This window comes from Acanthochromis polyacanthus, chromosome 20, assembly GCF_021347895.1.
Source record: "Acanthochromis polyacanthus isolate Apoly-LR-REF ecotype Palm Island chromosome 20, KAUST_Apoly_ChrSc, whole genome shotgun sequence".
NCBI lineage: Eukaryota > Metazoa > Chordata > Actinopteri > Pomacentridae > Acanthochromis > Acanthochromis polyacanthus.
The window spans coordinates 27,781,955-27,795,815 of NC_067132.1; the positions used below are offsets into that span (position 1 = coordinate 27,781,955).

At 42.8% G+C, this 13,861-nt stretch overlaps 1 protein-coding gene across 3 annotated transcripts in view; it reads left to right on the plus strand.

Moving 5' to 3' along the window:
- The first annotated feature begins 8,674 nt into the window (after window positions 1–8,674).
- Window positions 8,675–13,861, plus strand: part of cdh10a (cadherin 10, type 2a (T2-cadherin)) — a 35,256-nt gene continuing 30,069 nt past the window's right edge. Inside the window, exon 1 of one of the 3 annotated variants that reach the window (XM_051940496.1) lies at window positions 8,675–8,998. The gene's annotated coding sequence lies outside the window, so the exon portion shown is untranslated. The remainder of the gene's footprint in view (window positions 8,999–13,861) is intronic. The other 2 variants (XM_051940498.1, XM_022196340.2) reach the window with 2 other exon arrangements.

Here is a 13,861-nt window from a genome sequence, read left to right on the forward strand (position 1 = left end):
TTCAGTTTTGTGTGTGTTTTGCTGAAGCATTTTCCACAGAGCACTGCACTACAAAATCTGGTAAAAGCCCACAAGGGGAAGTGGACTGTGAAATTTTTATGATAGTGCCAATTTAGTCAATAAAAGCAGATGTATCGCCCGCTGAGCACTTCCATAAGTAAGTGTTCGCAGGCTGAGTGAAGTGTCATCACTTTGGCTGGGACAGGAGCATCCTCGGGGCTTTTCTTGTGAAACCACCGTCCAGCACTTCTTCCTACACAGCGCGTCACTCCACAAAAATGTCACTGTACATTAGCAGGGATTTGTGCCCACCGGTGATGGAAGTTTCTTCTGAAAGTAACATGCAACACATTTTTGCTAACTAAAATCAAAAGCTGGGAGGAATAAATAACATCAGACCAGAGCTGTACCCACAGATTTGCTGTATATTTGTGTGGAAAAATCTCAAATTGGTGCTGGTAATCTGTGCGGTTTTCTAAAAAGCAAGATTTTTCTTCTATGATTTTAGCTTTAAAGGCGGCACCTCCTCCCAGGCAACATGCTGCAATGGCCCTGGTAAAAACTGCACCAAGTCTGGGTGAGAAGTAGTGTCGTAAGGACGCCAAATGCCCCTCTTCTGCTGTCATTCTACAATGCTTCACAGCTCACACAAATACAAACACGAAGCAAACACATCCTTTAAACTTTGCCAAGAAGAAGAAAAACAAAGGCCGTCTGCCAAAGCTCAAACCGTCGACTGCGATGAGCTGGTGGGAGAAGAGTCTCCACAGGGAGATGAGTCTCCCGGAGGAGACGATGCAACGGGCGTAATGTTAGATAACGCTTCTGATGAGTGGAGTCGGAAAGTAGAGACGCCGTTCTGAAAAACACCACACTGCGACGAAAAGTTGTACAATGGAAAAAGGATTAAAATAAGCTGGAAATATCTCTGAAGTTTCGCTTGAAGAGCAAAAACAACTTCTCAAATTCGGTTTTTCTTTGTAATCGGAGCCCAAACGCACACTCACACACGAACTGAACACTTCCTCGGTCACAAAGACGTTAGAATAACCTTTAATTAAAATAAAATGTATTTGTGGAGCACCATGCAGGCTGGGCTACTGGTCATACAATGGTCCAGGTCCTGTTAAAACCAACACGAGTCCATTATCAGCCATGCAAGCTGTCAAAGTGTCACTGAGGAAGACCTGAAGCTCTGATGCACTCAGTCGTTGAAATCTGGTCTGGTGAAAAGCTTCAGCTGCAGTTAATCTGGAAAATGTATGTAAACTATGTCATTATGTGTCAGATTAGCTTCTAATTATGGAATCATTTAGGGAAAGGTCAAGAAGAAACAGCTAAAGATAGAGGCGGAACCCTTTGACTTTGCTACATTGACTGCTTGATTCTTGAGTTAACCGTAACACCAAGAACAGTTTAACCCTCATCAGTACACTTGGGGTCCAGTAGGATTTCATCTGTTTCACATTTCTGTACCTGTCCATATCCCCTCCATGTATATTTTCCTAAAACGAGTTTTGTCTATTGATCCAAATATGAAAGAAACAATGAGATTACTACTGATAATTACTGATTGCTTGCAGTACTAGTGTAAGAACTCCTGAACTGAAACACAATGCAACTGAAGCAGTCATCACAAGAGCAACATAACATAAATGTACATAAATAAAAGATGCACAGTCCGACTGAGTCCACATGTAGCGTAAAATGATTTTTTATTTTTTTTAATATATACACCACAAACCTGGTTGGAATGAAATAAGCTTTGGTATCTGTAATGACAACTATGTGGGTGACAGCTACATAAAGGGACTGAAAAATCCAATGTACGAATAAAAATTTATGACAAGTTGTACACCCCTGGAGTCTGCATGGACCTGGTGTACTGATGAGGGTTAACCAGGGGCGGAGCTAGACCATTTTCAGGGGTGCTTGAGCACCCCTTAATTTTTTTTAAGCACCCCTAGAATTATTGGGCATTATTTATTTATGTTTATAATAAATGCTGAAATAATTATTAACAATGTTCTTTATTTTTAAAATCTGGCAAAGTTCTCCCTAATTTGACCCCCCCTTTTTGGATAATGGTTTGATCCATTAAGAGAGCGCAACTTCCCCTCTACTCTGCCGCTGCGCTGAATGCTGCTCCCACCCCTGTGTGCGTGTGATGGATGGGGCAGAGAGATTGACAGGCTAGCCAACAGAGCCAGCAGCTGCAGGTGACTGCAACATTTGCTTACAAGCCCTTTTAAATAGGAGCTGTAGAATGTGTCTGAGGATACTTTTGATTTCAAGCAATACGTGGTACTTTCTGCCTGTGTCTCTTTTTCACATGTAAAGGTGGCCAAGACCCTGCTGTGTCTTAATGTACAGTTAAATAAATTTTAATATAAAACTGGCATTTCTTGTAGACTTGTTTTTATATTGTTATTTCAAATAACATGTTCATCACTACAAACAACCACTGCCTTGCTTCTTTCTCTCATAGTCTTTTGCCAAATCTTAGTGCCAAGCCAACCAGGTGGCAAAGTCTGTATTCAAGCAAAGAAAAAAAAATCATCAATAAATGGACTTTTATCAATGGCACTTAGTTAGCCTATGGAATCAGTTGTTTCCTGAAGGCCAATGGGAGAGACCAATCAAACCTGATCCCAAATGAAAATCAATGGGTCATCTAAGAGAATGACTGAGCTCTGTTATGGTAAATGGTAGTATTTATATAGCACTTTTATCCAAACCGCTTTACATGATGATATGTCACATTTACCCATTCACACACACATTCACACACTGATGGCAGGAGCCATGCAAGGTGCTAACCACAACCCACCAGGAGCAATTAGGGGTTCAGTGTCTTGCTCAGGGACACCTCGACATGAGCACGACGGGCCGAGGATCGAACCGGCAACCTTCCAGTTACGAGACGGCCACTCTACCCACTGAGCCATGCCGCCATGCAGAAGAGCTGGGTGAGCCGTCGCTTAACATTGGTCAGATGTGCGCACCCCCCCCCGCGCCCAACCAGGTGCTAGGCACCCCTAGAGCTGAAAGTCTAAAACCGCCCCTGGGGTTAACTATTACAAATCTCAAGATTTCTACTCCTTCAGATGGTTATTCTGTTAAATTCTCATGATTTGTGGTTTAAGATTTGACATCTAGTAACCTCCAAAAACACCAAACCTCCAAAAACAATGGCGCTCCATCAAACACATGGCGTCATTATTAATTTACTGCTCCTCTCCCCATGAAGCAGCCGTTTAGTCAGAATATTCCCTGCACTTATCAAACAGGAGGAATTTAAACAGAATCAGAGTCCTCCGCAATGAAAAAAAGAAACATGACCTCAAAATACATGTTCTACTGATGTTACATGTGTCTTACAAAGGCAAAATTATTTGCCCACGCAGCTCTGGCCTTGAGATAACCATCTTTTCTGCTCCGAGTCAGTCGCGTTTGTGTGTCGGATATTCAAGCAATTTGCAATCCCCTGCAAACCAGTGTTGTCAGAGACAAAGCCAAATCGAGTTGTACAATGCACAGCCGCACACCTTACGACTCAGTAAAAGAACGCAGCCTCCAACTGTAAAGTTCTTCTTTATAGTCGGGAGTATTTAGCATTCCTTTAACAATACTTTCATCGGTTTTATTTAACTTACTCAATGCATGTCTTTCAAGGTTTCTTGTAAATGTCTCTTGATGCAGGAAGAATTTGTGGCAAAGAACTTTAACTGTTTATTGAAACAAACTGGCTGCTCATTTATTTAACTGGAACTCAGATTTACCAAATAAGCGTATAATAAATAATACTGTAACTGAAAAAAACACCACATTGCAACAGTATATAAAAACTACTGACTGCTTGACTTATACTTCAATATATTTTTTGCTTCTTGTTGGAAGTCTGGGGAAATATACATAAAAAAAATAGCATAAATCATTTTTTAAATGCTTAATAGAGCCCGGAAAGTCGTAAACAAAACTAGTTGTCAAGCAACAAATGAGCAACTGTTTACAAAATTAAATAGACTCGCTTCGTTTCAAAACAGCGGAAATAATGCATGAGGCCACAATCCAATTATAACCCAGACGTATCTAAAAAAGTTGTTTAAAATGAGAAAAAGTCAATGATTTGAAGGGCGCGTTAAAGAGGTAAATTTATGGAATACTCATCGAGAGGAACTGAAAACACATAGCGGTCTGTATCATTAATAAACACAGATCTCAGCCAAGGCTGGTTGTTTGCAATCCAAAGCAGATCTGCACCAAAATTCAAAATCCCCATTGATTAAACTCCTAAAAACTAATTTTTGTGTATAAATGTTACTGACAAGTTTTTTTTGGTTTTTTTTCACTTAAAGGTACCACTTTCCACATTGAAGATAGTTTAAAATGTAACTCTACACTGAAATGTCTTCAGGTGTCTTTAACTACCCCAAATATAATGATACCGCTCTGCACAACACGATGTCAAGTTGTAATATTAGAGTAATTCAGCCACGGATGTTTGACCCAGAAACCAATTCTGAAGAAGACTAAGCTCCTTTTTGCAAGTTGACAGGATTCGGTGCTTTGATTTCTTGCACATAAAAACCACAGAAGTCTAAATCTGTGTTTATGAGACTGTCATCAGTATGCTGCGGATTCAAGGTGGCAGTGACTACTTACTCTACTCACATGTCTTCTAGCATGTAAAAAAAAGGCATATGGACGTGAAAGCAAGGGAAAAATGTGATGTTCACCAGCACGGAGTTGAATAGGCTGTTATTTTGCCCATTCTCTCCCTCTCCACTGAGGTTCATGTAAGTCCACCTTGTAGTTTTTGTGCAACCATGGTTACAGACAAGCAAGGGGTGAATTTTAAAAGAACGGTGACATGCATGACACACACATGAGCGGTAAATGTCACGACTCAGGACACCGCATGAACCTGCAACTTTGCACAATTAACATTTGCAGATGTGCGTTGAGAACAGTAAAGTTCGGATTCATTGTCAATCAGCAGCCTGTATGATCCAACCTCCACGTTGAGGGTCATCACTGGTGATGAAAGCTGGATCCAGAGCTACCACCAAGAGACCATTTGTCAGTTTTCATACAGCTGAACAAGGTGTGTCAGGTCAGAAGCACAACAAGAGCATACTTACTGTTGTTTTTTTGACATTAACATGGTTAAAGCTGTAAAAAAGGCAGCGGGTGAACAATGCAAGACTCCTTTTTTCGGTTCCTTACTGTGGCCTGTTCATTCAGCACAGCACTTTCTTAACATCCTACAGCAGGCTGGAGCTCTGGGGGATTGGGCTACGCAACTCTGACTATACTGCATGTAATTTGTCTGTAAGTTGGACATTAATATTTACCATTGCACACTGCACACTCTACATTTAATGTAAATTATTCCCATTGCACTATTGTACATACTACATAACCTTTACCCTTTTTAATAAGCACAATTTGCACCAATGTACGAATTGTACATTATCCATATTTATGTTATACACTTCTGCATATTGTTACTGCTTATGCACTTCTGGTTGAATCCAATCTGCTTTTCGTTGCCTTGTACTTGTGACATGTGCAATGACAATAAAACTGAATCTAATATAATGTTATACGCCATTACGTTGTCAAGTTAGTTTTACTGTAACATCCCGAGGTGTCTGAGCAATAACATTCGGTGTAACCTGCTATGCTGATGACACCCAGTTCTATATCTTCATCCAAAACAATCACCACTGCCACCCATTCAACCCTCATCAACTGCATCACACAAATAAAGTCCTGGTTTCAAACCAGCCTCCTCAAACCAAAGAGAGACAAATCTGAAATGATCAAAATCAGTCCAAAATCAAATCCTCCCACAACTTCTCCCTCCTCTGTACTCACTTCCTCTCACATCAGAAATCTAGGTATCTTTGATCAAACCCTCTCCTTCCACAAACATGCTAAGCGCACCAATAAAACAGCTTTCTCCCACCTCCAAAACATCTGTCCAGCCATCTCCTTTCCAGGTGGAGAAACTTGCATCCATGCATTCATAACATCATCCAAAACACTCACGAAAGTACCATTTAAGTGCTATGAATTATTATTATAATTGGAAATAACGACCTGAACTGTGGCGCTGTGGCACGTCAGTGCTCAATTTGCTCTGTACACAAGCTCACAACAGCTTAATTACACACCACAACAACACAATAATCACTCCCCACCTACTCCAGTCTTAAAATTCAACTCCCTTTGACTTCTCCTGCTTCCTAAAGATGAAATTCAAGGTGCAGCTTTGCAGCTTTGACACACTGAAGAGAATTTATTACATATTACATGGTGCTTGACATACATATTACACATTCCAAGTGTTGCAGGAGCACTTGGAGCAGAGTATCACTGCACGAGGTGATGGTACCCAATGAACGTCAGACATTGTTGCCTTTTAGAAATGCACCCACACGACTTTCTGACTGAAACCTAAAAATGTCTGATCAAGACATGAAAATTTGATTCGAGCATTATTACTGACTAAATTTCTCCCGTTTCCTTAAGATCTTCATATCACCACTAAAAGCAATGACGGAAGACGGGATTTTTTTTCGCTTCCGGCGCTCAGCTAACGTGGTTTTGTCATGGCCACGCAGAAAGCTATATCAATAACCTATCAGCAGCTGCAGTTGTTATGCTAGCACGGCAAACAGTGGGCAGACAGCCGCGCTTGAGCGTTCCTCTGGGAAGTCGAGGGAAATCAGAGAACTAATCAGCAGCAGCTAGGACTGTGGAGGTGAATGCAAGTGCAACAAGCTGGTGATGCTGATGGGAGCTGACACTGAGAATTGGGAGAGGATCAGGAGACACCCTTACTTAAGGAAGCTGTTTCCTCAGCCTGGAAAACTTTGATTTAATGTAATGGAGTCCTCATCGGGAGGCGGAAGAGGAAACAATGGGAATTTGGAAATTGTTCGCCTGCCTGTGAAATTAAGATGGGAGAGACTGTGGCTTATTTTTTTTTATTATTATTATTTGAGTGTGTTTTATAAGGTGGTCGGGAACTTTAGCTCTGGAAGCATGTTTCTATATTTCCTCAAACAGTCGGGTATAATGCTTGTTCTTGTTCTCTGATGTTTGCAGGGTTGTTTGTGCTGCGTAACAACGGTGTAATTAACGTCCCAGGGGTGTAAATAGCAAGTAAATTAACACTAATTCTATGCAGAGATGTACAAAATAGCCTCATTTTTTTTCTGTTTTAGTGGCTCGTTAGCGAGGACTCACCGACATACATGCACATCCATCCTGTGCACATGTGTAAGAAAACATGGCACACCAAAACATGGCACACCTCTCCTCCTCCCCCCAGCGACGAGCCAACACACACACACATAAACAAACCCAAGCACACACCTACTTCTTAATCTCCCAGCGCCACGAAAAACACAACGAGGGAGTGAATTATGAAGTGTGAGGACTTGGCTCGGTATCAGAGGGAGGCTACCTCGCTGCTTGTTTGGATGTTAATTAGTTTGGCCTGTTTGCATTTTTATTTATCTGGCGCGGGGAGTTTTTGAGCTGATAATCTATTCACGCTGATATTAGGGAGATAAAAACTTGCATGAGATTGGCCGGTCGAAACCGCCGCTTTTCTCTTTTTCACACACTCTCTCTCTCTCTCTTTCTATTATTCATCATGCTCTGAGTGGCATCCCATGCATTTCAAAGTCACTTCATGCAACCATTTATCCGCTCAAGGTACATGTTGGGGACGGATATCGGCGTCTAATGACGTATCGTCTCTCCCTCTCTCTCTCTGCGTCTGCTGATTTAAAATGCTACATCGCCCTCAGCAGCACCTGTACTGTATGGAGATGTATTGATAAGCATGCAGCATTGGGGTGTGAAATGTAAGGAGGGGAGATGACGGAGTGCCCCGGACCGCATGTGCACCTGCCCCACGCTGCCGGGGCCAAGTTGAAGATGAAGATGAAGACGAACAGGGGTTGAAATGCATGACCACCCACCCACCCATCCACCCACCCACCCACCCGCCACCCCAGCCTTCCTCTTCTCCTAGCGGCTGATTTACAAGTTATGGCCTTTTTCTCCTTCATTCCACTGTCATTGAAAGAAGATTAGATGGCGGTGGAGGTGGAGGGGTGCGAGGGGAGCCGATTGCTTTAGACATCAAACATCATACAGTCAATCCGTCACTTTCGGTGCAGAAGCCTCTTTACGTACAGAAGCTTTTCTGGATGCGGAAAGGGAAAAAAAAGAGAGAAAACCTGTGTGTGTCTTTTCCCAGAGTCCACCACCCTCTCCTCCTCTTCAGCCTCTAACCCCCCCCCCCCCTGTTTCTCTATTCCACAGTCAACTGAAGCTCACTGGGATGTAAGGGCACTATTTTCTCCCTTGGACCCCCCCTCCCCATCACCACCACTCCTTCTTTTTTTCTTCTCCCACCCCCTTGCTCTTCTCTCTTCTCTCTTCTTCTTTATCTTGCTAACTTGTGAATGGCAGCCAATCAGGGGCAGAGTCGCCTCGGCTTCAGCCTCGGTGACATCCACCGCCAGAAGTGATGCACTGCTAGAGAAAGGGAGAGGAGGAGGAGGGGGGGGGGATACAGAGAGAGAGAGAGAGAGAGAGAGAGAGAGAGGAGGGAGGAGGAGGAAAGAGGGAGAGAGGGAGGAAGAGAGAAAGAGAGGAGAGAGATGATGGAAGGAAAGTGTAGAGGAGGAAAGAAGCCAGAGAGCGGGGAGGAGGAATGAAGCGAGGGAGGGAAGAGAGAATGAGAGAGGCATAGGGTGAGGGAGGGAGGCAAGCAGGACTCTCTCTCTCTCTCTTTTCCACACACACACACTCATACACATTCGCACCAGCTGTGCTGTTGTCAGTCTTGGAATGTAAGCACTGCCGTGAGGAGTCAGATTCTCCACCGCTAAGCACTGCTAAGGAGTAGGAACACAGTACCGAGCACTCAGTGACACAGATGGATGCTAAGCTGTGAAAAATCAAAAAGGTAAGGGCTTTTTATTTTCTCTCTCTTCCCCCCTCTCCTTCTCCTCCTTGTCTCTGATTAATGTTTAGGGACAGATTTCTATTTTGTCTGCCTCCAGACTCCGGTGGGGATGATTCTTTGCACTGTGACAAAGCCAGACTAAAACGCAGCAGTGTGTGCACATATCTGGTGGTGGTGGGGGGGGGGGAATAAAGAAGTGTTGCAACTTCAAAGCTGAATCGACTCAACTAGAAAAATGATTCAATTTGCCGTCCGACGCTCCTCGTCTGCGTGGGTTATCTGTGCACGAGGTGTTCTTGAAAATGAGAGAAAACTGTGTTCGGACGGATTCAACTTGTTCATTTTGGGCGTCTGGATCGTGCAGCCTGGAGGCACCTGTCACACTCTGTACATGGAACTTTAAGATGCGTGGGATCATGCTGTGCTTTGATACAGACCGGTGTTAAGTTTGCGTCTCGTTCCAAAGTGCCACAGCGGTTATCCTCCCTACTGTGCATGTGTACAGCACCTCTGTCCATACGTGACTGTCTCCAATTTGTGCTCCCACCTTTTCAAGCGTCTAAATCCGAGCTGTGTGTGTGCTGAGAGGCAAGCGAGGGCGAATCATACTTGTGATGTGCTGCGGGCAGATTTGATGAAGAGGCACTGTACCATTCATATCTGTATGAAAACGCATGAAGGTGTTTCTTTTTTTGCTACTTTTTTTTGGTTATTATCTTCAAGCATTTCCAACGAGAGCAGCCAGCAGTGTTAAAGAACATGTGCATATCCTTCCACAGCACAAACTTAATCCAGCCCCGACTCTCTCTTCTTTTTTTCCCCTTCCCCCCCCCTCACTCCTCCTGTGTGCTGCCTCATGCACAGACAGCTTTACAGTCACCAAAGTGATATATTAGGGCTTAGCAGCTTGCACCAGGTCACCCATGTAACGCCATTATTGTTTAGCGCAAATTAGCCACTAACATGCTCCCTGAATTATCGTTAGATGCGGAGTGACCTTTCAGCATTAAAATGAAAAGAGGTGGAAATCCATTCTCCCACACAGGCGGAGAGGCTCTCGGGAGCATTGCTATATGGCTGCTTTTGTTTTTTTTCAAGGCTCACACATGAATATTTATTTGGGAAAAACACTGTGTATGTTAGTGATGGAGCAGTAAACAAGCAGGAGGAGATCAATGTGAAATAATGAAAGTATTGTGGACGTTTCAGCCCACTTCGGATTGAATTTTCTCGCAGGAGTGTGTCTTTTCTTGCAGTTTGGCAACCTGGAAGACTTCATTATTAGCTTGTTGAAATGCATGCACCCTCCCTCAAGGCATCCCAACATAAACAATACATTTTTTCACCCTCTTAAATAATACGTCGAGTCATTTTTTTCTCTTCCCCTTTTCAACTGTCAACCTTTTCAAGAAAGAGCCCCCGTGCAGAAAGACCCCCCCTCAGAGCAGCTTTTCAGTGAGGAAGTGTGCACTGTATCACAAAATTGCTTTGAGGATTTCAAAACATGAGTAAAGCTTGCTGAGGTTTGCCAAAGACCGCAGCCAGGCAGGGAGGCAGCGAGTTGGGAAGGTCTAGGGCTCCACCAAGTGGAGGCCGGCGCCGGTGCCGCATCTTTGGTGCATCGACGCCCCTCATGCTAGATTTATACTCCGTCTGTGGCGGCCTGTCAATAGCAGGCAAGCAATCACTGGAGCCACTCAAGCTGCCAATCACCTCATGCTGCTTTCAAGCACCCAAGCTCACCTTACATGTACGGGGGTTTGGATTTGTCACCGCAGACAAAGAAAAAATAAATAAATGAACAAAAAAAAACCCTCGATAAATCTCGCTATTGAACAAACGGTACAAAAGATGGCCAGGACTACTCATTACAACCCCTCTGATGACCTTCCAACCTCCTTTTGGCCTCCCTCCATCTTTTGCCTCCCTCTCTCCAATTATTGCACCTCTGTCTGGCTTTATTTATGGCTGCCATACAATATACTCACTTGTTGAATTCCTCGAATCCAAAGAGAGGGGATGAAGGGGGTTTTAAAGGCAGCACTTTGGAAGTGGGTCGATATTTGTGGAGGAGGTGCTTAATTGTGTCGCCCCACCCTTACGCAACGCTGGATTTGTGTATGAATGCATGCATATGTGTCGATATTAATGTGCTGCTGTGATAATATGCGGTACAGTTTAAGACATTTCATTCTTCCTGAGGCAGCGTGCCTCTTAATGAAGCTCTTTTTGTTGCTTTATATATAGAAATACAGAAAAGTCAGTCTTGTATTTGATTTGCTTTATGAAAACGTGACGTTAGCAAATCCACTTGCTTGTACAATAAATGGATATTTAAGAGGGAGAGTTGCAGAAAGACAGAGAAGAGAATTTATAGGTTAATAATCTCCCATGGATTTGAATTTATTCTGCATGTAAGCCCTCTTAAACAGCTCCCACCAAACCACACTCCTGCTGCATTTTGCACCCACAATTATTGTCCTAGTAAAGTCAGAGAATCCAGAAAAGTGCTTAGTTGCAGTATTTTTTTTTTTTTCCACAGGAAAACCTGCTTTTTCAAATTTGGGATGCATGTGTGTGGAAAAAAAAGGAATTATACAGACTAATGTGCAAGGCTGTGCTTTTCTAGGAAGCATATCCTGATGAACAGCTACTTTATATCTGATCAAAGATATTCTTATTCAGCTAAACAAGAATGTATAATTTGCAGATTACAGAAATGGAGCACAGCCGAGCTCCTGCCAGAACGTGTCTCAGCCAAGATTAAGAATAACAACACTTAAAAGCATATTTAACAATTTTGTCCCTTCACATCTGTGTCTTTTAATGCCAAGCCACATGAGCTGCCAACAACTTAATCTAATCATAAACAACTTTATTCCCCCCCCCCCTCTTTTTTTTCTTCTTAATAAACCCCCACTGTTTAATAGGCTGAATAAGTTGAGATAATTCAGCTGCAGTGTATAAGATCTGGCGTGGATTCAGCGTGCTCGCTCATCCCTTAATGGAGTGTTTGGAAGAATTCTGAAAAGCAACACTGGCCTAATGCTTAACAGGCACAACACATCAAAGATTAATATCCAGAATGCTATTAAAACTCAAGGACAGGCTGGAATGATAATTAGAAAATGCAATCACAAGCATCAGACGAGATTAATTGCGAGGCGGCGTTTCCTGATTCCGGCAAAGGCACGTGTCACACTCATGTCACATTACGAGCAGGAAAATAACATAAAAAATGCAGCTCTGATCAGCGATTTACGACTCCATCTACATTTTTATCTCCGCTACCGTGGCGATACTTTGACAAAATGAAACACTCTGTAGTGTCAGCGCTGCTCTAATTCATATGTACAGTCTGCGCTTGGACATCTTTACAGATTCTTGAAAGGTTTGGATCGGTTCTTCCAGGCCAGTGAAGCTGTTACCAGGAGATCTTTCCGCAATGTTTACGTACAGGAACCTTTGATCAGCCCAGTCAAAGATTACTCAGTGGTTTTTATGAAAATTACTGCTGATTAAACAACTCCAGTGTCTAAGAATAAACAGACTGAGTGATGTTTTACATTGAGATTTCATTACTGAGATGTTTTGATTTGCCATTCAAAAGGATTACATTCATTTATATTTGACACTCCACTTTCAATCAATGGAACTGTAATACTAATTTGTTCATAGACAGCCGCGGATCCTTTGTTGGCGCCAATAACTCCGCTGACATTACAGTCCTTATTTAATTCCTGCGAACAAAAGCAGAAGAATTGCGAAAACTGTGCCTTTACGCCGCATTCCCCGAGGTACGCAGAATGAACGCCTGTCAGGATAACTCTCCAGCCTTTCCACGGGAACCCTTCTAAATGGGTTCTTTTAGAAAGAGAGGAAAGATTTATTAGGATTAACTTCCAAAAGACCATAAATTATGCATGCACACCCAAATTACCTATCAGGACCAGGCCTAGTGGGGACGCAGCCTCATAGTGAAGTATTGGAAGAAGACTGCCAATAACACAAAATCCCTTAAGTCTGACAGATACCTGGGGATCATTTCTGGTGATTTTGGCATTTCACTACATGTCTAGTATATGGGTTTTTTTTTTTTCCCCATTCTTCTTTTCGAGTACATTGTAACATCTTGGGGGGAGTAAAAATCGATGAAATTATCCATCAGTAATGGAAGCAAAAAATGACACGAACTGGATGGAGGGAGATGAAAAAGACACTTCAGCAAGACAATCCATTTCTACATACGCTTCAGGCTTTGGAGCTTCTTTTTTTTGGTGCCATGTAAGTGAGTGTGAAGCAGAACGTAAATAAATCTAAAATTTTCCAAGGAGAGTGTATTTTGCTCATGTCAGAGGCACTCTGCTCCCAGCGCCGCCTGTATTAAGCCATTCGAACATGCTCATCGGGCCTTTGAAGCATGTCATCAGTGTTTTCATATCATCAGTAATGCAACGTATAATTAGCAAAGTGCGGCTCGCTCCTTTACAGCGAGGGGAGAGGAGGACGGTTTGATTGTGAAGTCCGCTGGATTTACTCAAAGTGAGATTAGCAGCCTCCAAAAGGTGCACGTTTTGCACAGGAAAGAAGGTAATTATGTGTGATTTCTGCAGGAATAAAGGAACAAAATGTGCAGGGTTGGTCACTCGAATTAGCAGAAATGTCTTAAATAAATAAATAGGCACCTCTCATAAACCCCCAGCACATTATGAATATGTCAAAGTCGGCTGATTTTAATACAAAACAAGGAGCACGGGTGATTAAACTTAATTTGAATTTGACACTCACTCTGTTGGTAATGCGCTGGGATTATTGCAGTGATACATTTCTACTGTGATGGCTTCTTCTTTTGAGTTTTTCCAC